General features: G+C 46.3%; 1 pseudogene; it reads left to right on the forward strand.

Annotated features, from left to right (window-relative positions):
* Positions 1-1,284: 1,284 nt before the first annotated feature.
* Positions 1,285-7,375, forward strand: LOC107111446 (annotated as a pseudogene).
* Positions 7,376-8,795: the final 1,420 nt, after the last annotated feature.

The raw sequence follows: 8,795 nt of genomic DNA on the forward strand, positions 1-8,795 counted from the left end.
GGCGGGCACAGGCAACAAGCCCCGCCCCCTGCTCCCTGCAGCCCCAGGCCACAAGAAGCAGCCAGGTAAATTGCAGAGCCCCCCCCCCCATAGTTAGCAATCCAAAACAGTCCAGTGGCAGCTTTAAGACCAAGTTTTATTCAGATACAAGCTCTCCCTCCTCTGTGAGGGCAGATCTGTGCGCCCCCCCCCCCCATAGCTAGCATTCCAAAACAGTCCTGGGCAGTGGGTGTTGCCTTCTGACACACTTCCGGTGATGCCAGGGGGTGTGGCATATGCAAATAAGTTATGCTAATGAGTTATGCTAATGAGCTCCTGCACCTCTTTTTCTACGCCTGAGCGGTGGGTGTTGCCTTCTGACACACTTCCGGTGATGCCAGGGGGTGTGGCATATGCAAATAAGTTATGCTAATGAGTTATGCTAATGAGCTCCTGCACCTCTTTTTCTACAAAATGACCCCTGGTTACAGCAGCGAAGAAGCACAGAAGGAATGCAAAGGCAATTAGAAGACAACCAACCTCCCCACCCCCATGGCAGCATAGCTGACACCCCCCCACACACACACACTTTGGATCTTCAGGAGGCAGTTGTATTTAGAACTGCATTTGACTCGTTTCATTTATCGAGAGTCCTAATTGAGAATTGTTGTCTCTTATGTACTTTTTTAACCCTTGTTTTATTTATATAGTAAGCCGCCTTGAGTGTTATAAGATAGAAAGGCAGCTAAAAATATTTAAAGTAAATAATAAGTACAGACGGAGGCCAGTCTAACCACCCAGGAGGGAGGATGAAAAGGAGGGGGCCATAAGAGAGAAGACCATTCTCTGCACCCCCTTGGACCTAAGCCAGTTAGATAAGAAGGATGACAAACAAAGAACCTCTAGATGACCTTTTGGGGCAAGGATGTACTTGTGGGAGAAAGACATCGCAGAGGCCTGGAAGTCCCAGTCTCTGTATAAGGCTTTAAAGGTGTGGGCCACGCTGTGAACGGGGTAACTTCTTCCCACGTCCTTTGTCTCCCTCACAGGAACTGGAAGGAGACCGGCAGAACATTCTGGAACTTCCTGTCCTTATGGTGGTGTGGAAACAGACTCTGTGCAGCCAGATCGGGTAGGGAAGGGGAGTTCTGCCAATACCTGCAAAGTTGCTTTGGAGCAAGGCTTTAAAGACCCTTGATTAACTTTGGATCCGTCGGGGGGAACCTTTCACCCCCGTTCCCTGAATTGTCTTTTTGAATTGTAGATTTCTCTCTGAGCAAAAGTATTTCCTCCTCCTTTTAGGGTATAGTGACCTTTGAGGACGTGGCTGTGGATTTCACGGAAGAGGAGTGGGCTCTGCTGGATCCAGGCCAGAAGGCTTTGCACCGGGAAGTCATGGAGGAGAATTATGAGAATCTGGCCTTTCTTGGTACAGCTTTTTCATTCCTTTCTTAGATACATACCAAAAGCAGGAACTGCAGCCATCATGAGTATATCTAATTCTCAACAGCCAAATGTGAGGATACTTAAATCTAGAGACTGGACCTGTGAACGGGCAAGACAGATCTTTCTGTAAACCTGAGAAACACCCCAGGTTTGCAGAAAAATCTGGAGGGGAGAACCCTCAAACCATTGTGTGGTTAAAATCCCCCAAAACAATAAAAGGTGCATCTGTAGCTTTAAAAAAGGATATCCTTAATGGCCATTGCTGGCAACCACAGTCGTTTTGCCAGCATTCCAGGCTTGGTTCTGTCAATTAAGGGCAGGAGGAGGGGGCATTTTTCCTCACCTGGGCTGAGTCAGCCCTATGACAGAAGAGTTGAGCCCGGCCCATCCAAGCCCCAGTGATATGGGGAGTGCAGTACCTAGCCTACTCCAAGGCCTTGGAACCTGGCTCAGCCTGCCTTGAGCCCCACAAGAAGTAAGGGAGGCAATGCTTGCCTTGGCCCACCCTGAGGCCCGTGCAAGGCAAGGGAGGAAGTGACCAGCTCAGCCCACTCCAAGTCCTGTATGGGGCAAAGGAGGTAGCACTCAGCCAGCCTGAGCCTGATGCAAGAGAGCAGAAAAGGGGGTGGATATGGGGTCGCCAGGAGGAAAAAAGGATGGAGATAGCATGGGGAGATAGCATGGGGAAAGTGATACAAGGGCAAATGAAATGCCCCTCGCAAGTTCTTCCAGCTTCTTTGCTGTGCAACTAGGACTGACCCAGCAACTAGCCCCAGGTAACCAGCCTATTTTGCCAGGTAGAGGGTGCCAGGGGTGGGGAAGGAGGAAAAACTGAAGCTGGTGGGAGGATAAAACTTGGTTGGTTGGTGGATGGGGAGGAGAGAAGAAAGCAGGAAAAAGGGAGAGGCTATGGGGGCTTCCAGGGAAGGGACAGAGGAAACCGGGGGGGAGAACGAAATGCAAGTCAGGCAAGTCCTTGCAGGTTTCTGCTTGTTCTTTGTCTGTATCATTCCAGTCATAAGGAGCTGATTCACACAACGGCAGGTGGCAACTTACGTAGGTTTCTATCCACCCAAGGACAAGGCTACAGTGGCCCCATGAAGGGGAGGCGTTCCATACTTACCCTCATGGATTTCCTTCCTGCCCCCCTTTTAGCCTTAAGCCTTATTGGCAGCCTGGCACACCACTCTTTGACAGTCTGTCGCACCCTGCGCCCTCAGACAGGAATCTGCCTCATTACATGGACTGCCTCCCACGCCATGTCCACGACCCCTTTTATGCAGAGGTTGGATTCAACCTTCCCCCAGTTTGGTGTAGTGGTTAAGGTGCGGAGACTCTGATCTGGGAGAATTGGGTTTGATTCCCCACTCCTCCACATGCAGCCAGCACTGTGACCTTGGGTCAGTCACAAGTTCTCTCAGAGCTGTTCTCTCAAGAGCAGTTCCTGTCAGAGCTCACTCAGCCCCACCTACCTCACAGGGTGTCTGTTGTGGGGAGGAAAAGAGATTGTAAGCCACTCTGAGTGAAGAGTGGGGTATTAATCCAATCTCTCCTCCTCCTCCTCCTCTCTCCTTCCATGAGGCCTTTTCCCTCCCTCACCCCAGTAGCCAGGGCTGTGCCCACACTGGGCCAAGCACCAGCTCACCAAGGCTGCCCTCTGGCTGGGGCATCTGCCCCTGCCTCAAACCCCTGGGTGATGGGAACTTCCTCCCTGCCAGCCAGCTGAGCGATAGGCCTGCCAAACTGCCAGGCAATGCCCCAGCTGGGCCAGGGTGATCTGGCACCGACTTCCGTCAGCCAGCTGATCAGCAGGTCTTTCACCCACTGGGCAGTGCTTTCTTCCAGACCCTCTGGCCAGCTGATCAGCGGGTCCACCTGAAGGCTGCGCCTCATTGTTCTGTGGCCTGCACGGCCATGCTGGTCATCTAGGTCCTCTCACCTGCCTCTCCTGGGCCGGGATAAGTGGCTGCAGTTTGGTGTAGTGGTTAAGTGCGTGGACTCTAATCTGGGAGAACTGGGTTTGATTCCCCCACTCCTCCACTTGCACCTGCTGATGTGACCTTGGGTCAGTCGCAAGCTCTGGCACAGCTGTCCTTGAAAAAGAGCAGTTTCTGTCAAGAGCTCTCTCAGCCCCACCCACCTCACAGGGTGTCTGTTGTGGGGAGGGGAAGGGAAAGGGGTTTGTAAGCCGCTCTGAGACTCCAAGTGAAGGGCGGGGTATAAATCCAATCTCCTCTTCCTCCTGCACGTAGGGGCTCACACATACCTAAAATGCAAATGATGGCCAGAAAGCTGTCAAAGTGTATTTATTTTATTTGCCTTATTTGCAATCTGCATTTCTGCTGAGACTCGGAATGAATTAGAAAATTTAAGAGTAGTGCAATAAAAACAGGATGAGACATACAGTAAGCAATGCAATGACTGGATTACAAAATGAGTGCAGCGGTCACAGTGGTGTAGCCCTTGGGAGGGGTCGTCCTTTAGCTGTGTGGGTCCCCCTAGGCTGTGAAGGGCTGTGCCAGATTGGTAACTTGTAGAGCGACTTGCAGAATAGTTGTAATATGTAATACTCAGTCTCCCCAGTTTGGTGTAGTGGTTAAGAGCAGTGTTCCCTCTAAGCTGAGTTAGTGTGAGCCAGCTCACCGTTGTTTAGCCTCTGGCTCACACACTTTTGTCTTAGCTCAGGAAGGGATGGCTCCAGAGCAAGCTAATTTATGCTGTGGGCAAATCGCTCACTCACAACTTTAATGCCAGTTGCTCACAAGGTAGAATTTTTGCTCACAAGACTCCACAACTTAGAGTGAGCATTGGTTAGGAGCGTGGACTGTAATCTGGGAGAACCGGGTTTGATTTCCCCACTCCTCCACATGCAGCTGCTGGTGTGACCTTGGAGGTCAGTTACAAGTTATTTCAGAGCTGTTCTCTCATGAGCAGTGCTGAAAAGAGCTCTCTCAGCTCCACCTACCTCACAGGGTGTCTGTTGTGGGGAAGGGATGGAAAAGGAGATTGTAAGCCACTCTGAGACTCCTTCCGGTAGTGAAGGGTGGGGTAGAAATCCAATGTCCTCCTCCTCCTCCTCTTCTTCTTCTCTTTCTCCCTTCCCCCTTCTTTCTTCTTCTAATTTCAAGCAGTAATTCACATAATTTCAAGTAATTCACGTGCATACCAGTTTGGTGTAGTGGTTAAGTGCGTGGACTCTAATCTGGGAGAACCAGGCTTGATTCCCCACTCCTCCACTTGCAGCTGCTGGATGACCTTGGGCAAGCCGTAGTTCTGACAAGAGCTGTCCTTGAAAGGGCAGTTCTCGAAAGAGCTCTCTCAGCCCCACCTACCTCACAGGGTGTCTGTTGTGGGGAGAAGGGAAGGAGTTTGTAAGCCGCTCTGAGACTCCAAGTGAAGGGCGGGATATAAATCCAATCTCTCCGTCATTCGTCGTCTTTTTCTACCATGTACCAAGATTCTGGGTTGTCTTCAAGGGCAGACTCATGTAGAGTGCATTACAACAGTCTAGCCTTGAGGTTACTGTGGCATGGCCATACCAAGCAAAGGGAGCCATCTTCCGGGCTATATCAAGATAGAAGAAAGCATTTTTTGCGACTGACTTGCCTTGCTTCTCCAGCAGTAATGCTAGGTCCAGGGTAACCCACTGACTCTTAACTGAGTCGGTCTTAACTGAATCCCTGAGGGCGCTGTGTCTCTCAAAAGCTCCCACCGCCAAAATCTTGTTGCTCTCTAAGGTGCTAGTGGACTCATATCTAGGTGTCTACAGAAAAGGTGGCAGAAAGAGAAATAAATCCTCCAAGCTTTAGCACACGATGGTCCTCTGAATGAAATGGTTTGGTCCCCAAAGTGATTATGAGCAGACAGGCAGCCTGGGAATACATGTCGATAGCGCTCATTCATTTCTGAAAGCAAACTTCTAAAGCCGAGCTTGGCATTCGTTCATGATTAAAAGAGCCATGAATCTTCTGCTTCTATTGGCTACGGTAATGAACTGTCAGGTCTAAAAGTAGTCCTGTAATTTCTTATGACCAGCAGCTGAACTACATAGGAGTATATATGACTAACATGAATATCAGTGGTTACTGTCTTGTCTATGTAACAGCATGGTAGGATCTGCATGCCAGCTCAGTCTTTTCAACTCTTCTGTTCACTGTAGGCGCTAGCTTAGTTTTATTCCCTGATCTGAATCTCATTCTCCATTTGGCTTCTTTCTTTATTCCTACAGAGAGGGAAAATGGGCGAAGTCTCAGCTCTAACTTTACTTATCATAAAAGGACCCACACAATGGAGAAACTGTATAAATGTTCCAAACGTGAACAGAGACTCAAATGTACCCCAGATTTTGCTTACCATCAAAGAATCCACACAGAGGAGGAAAAATACAAATGCTTGGAGTGTAAAAAGAGCTTCAGAGTACAGTGCCAACTTAGTAACCATCAAAAAATCCATACAGGGGAGAAACCACATAAATGTTCAGAGTGTGGAAAGAGGTTCAGGAAGAAACACCATCTTAAAAGTCATCAAAGAATCCACACAGGGGAGAAACCATATAAATGCTTAGAGTGTGGAAAGAGCTTTAGAGATGGCTCAAACCTAATTTACCATCAAAGAATCCACACAGGGGAGAAACCATATAAATGCTTAGACTGTGGAATGAGCTTCAGGAATGGCTCAAGCCGTACTTACCATCAAAGAATCCACACAGGAGAGAAACCATGTAAATGCTCTGTGTGTGGAAAGAGCTTCAGAAGAAGCCCAGACCTTACGAAACATTATAGAATTCACACAGGGGAGAAGCCATATCAATGTTTAGAGTGTGGAAAGAGCTTTAGGGTAAAGAAACAACTGATGCAACATCAGCACATTCACACTGAAAAACACCCATATATATGCTCTGAATGTGGAAGGAGCTTCAATCAGAAATACAATTTTACTATTCATTGTAGAATCCACACTGGAGGAAAATCATATAAATGTTTAGAGTGTGGGGAAAACTTCAGAGGAAAGTGTCAACTTAATAAGCATCAAGGAATCCACACAGGAGAGAAACCTCATAAATGCCCGGAATGTGGAAAGAGTTTCACATTGAAGGACCATCTTACTACTCATTGTAGAATACACACAGGGGAGAAACCATATAAGTGCTCAGAGTGCAGAAAGACTTTCAGGTTGAAGGGCCATCTTACTAATCATTGTAGAATACACACAAGGGAGAAACCATATAAGTGCTCAGAGTGTGGAAAGACTTTCAGGTTGAAGGGCCGTCTTACTAATCATTGTAGAATACACACAGGGGAGAAACTACATTAATGCTTTGACTGTGGAAAGAGCTTCCGAGTGAAGTGCCAACTTACTAAGCATCAAGGAATCCATACAGGAGACAAACAACATAAATGCTCAGAGTGTGGAAAGAGCTTCAGAGTGAAGGACCTTCTTACTAGTCACTGTAGAGTCCACACAGGGGAGAAATCATATCAACGCTTAGAGTGTGGAAAGAGGTTCAAGGATGGCTCAGGCCTTACTTACCATCAAAGAATCCACACTGGGGAGAAACCATACAAATGCATAGAGTGTGGAAAGAGCCACAGGGATAGGTCAAGCTTTACTTACCATCAAATAATCCATACAGGGAAGAAAGCATTTGAGGAATCAGGACAGTTTGACTAATTATCTAGTAATCCACATAGGGGAAAACTCATATACATGTTGATAGTAAGGGCCATCTTATCAACAAATCCACACAGGAGAGAAACCATATAAATGTCTGGAGACAGGAAAGAGCTTCAGGAATAGCTCAAGTCTTACTATCAACGATTCCATTCATGCTCAGAACATGGAAAGAGCTTCAGACAGAATTCAAGCCTTACTACCAGAGAACCCACAGAGGAAATCTTGGAGTCAGTCCATCATTCCTGCCTCTCTGAAATGGATGCTGTTCAATGTTCAATCAGTCCGAATAAAATAAGAGTTTAATCTTGACTGAAGGATCGGATTTGTCTTTTATCTCTGATACCTGACTGGGTGTGGCAACAGGCCCAACTTTAGCACTGTTAACTCTGGTTAGGTTTGCTCTCTGCCTTGGAAGGCAGGAGAAGAGGTGGTGGGCTATAAACCACTAAGGCTCAGCTTTTCTTATAAGGCGTTTGATTAAGCAGGTAGACTTTATTGAATGTCTGTACTTGCTGGGTCTACTTGCCTGTGACCTGCCTCTTAGCCCTGAGCATTCCCACTGGACTGCAACAAGGTCCTAATCCTCAGTTATCTCATGAAACAGAATAGCTTTAAGGCCGAGAACAAATACGGTGCTATACACTGCAAAAAAACTATTTGAAAGAACTGCCCAAAACTGAAGATTTCCACCCCCTTAAGGCAGTACAAGGTATTAAAATTCCACTTTAAATACATACTTTAAAAATTGTTGTAAATAATCCTAGAAATAGGTATGACAAGAGAAAAAAGACACCAACTACTGAACATGCAGTAATGGAAACAACGTGTTTCCCTGGAGGATATAAGAACAATTTTAAAGAAAGAAGTTAATTAGTTGCTGTAGATTTTCCGGGTTGTGTGGCCGTGGTCTTGGCATTGTAGAACCTGACGTTTTGCCAGTAGCCGTGACCAATGTTCCCTCTAAGCTGTGGAGTCTTGTTAGCAAAAATTCTACTTTGTGAGCTACAGCCATCAAAGCTATGAGCAAGCCATTTGGCTACTGGATACATTAGCTTGCTCTGGAGCCATCCTTCCTGAGCTGAGACAAAACTGTGTGAGCCAGAGGTTGAAAAACTGTGAGCTAGCTCACACTAACTCAGCTTAGAGGGAACACTGGCCGTGACTGGTATCCTCAGAGGTATAACACAGAAAGATGGAGTACTCTCTGTGTCAAAGCCTTCTACAACATAAATAATAGTTAAGTTTGAAGATAGTATCCTCTTTAATCCTAAAACTGTGAGACAGTCAGATTTTCTCCAGGGAAATAAAATTACATCAAGCTAAACAAAGAACTCGTGAAATTAATAAAATTGCATATGATGTAAAATAAATCAAAATAGTTTGGGAAGTATTAGTCCAGGACGAAGATATAATAACAGCAGATTGTAGAAGGAATTAGATGTTAAGCATAAGAAATGGTGACCCTATAAATGATTTGGAGGACAAAGTCAAAGATCTGGGTAATAAAACTGATACATTTACTATAAATAATCTACTGGTTGAAAGGGGAAAAAAATCTGATATATGTACTTTTAAAATGGAATATTGGGGTCTGAACTTCATGGTGAGGTGTTGATAGATACAGCTTTTAGTGTAAATTCCAAAACTGTAAGACACGACAAAATCTGACAAGATATTATAGCCATTTTTTTTGCCAT

The sequence above is a fragment of the Gekko japonicus genome, unplaced genomic scaffold (genome assembly GCF_001447785.1).
Source record: "Gekko japonicus isolate JY-2015 unplaced genomic scaffold, Gekko_japonicus_V1.1 scaffold6525, whole genome shotgun sequence".
Taxonomy (NCBI): domain Eukaryota; kingdom Metazoa; phylum Chordata; class Lepidosauria; order Squamata; family Gekkonidae; genus Gekko; species Gekko japonicus.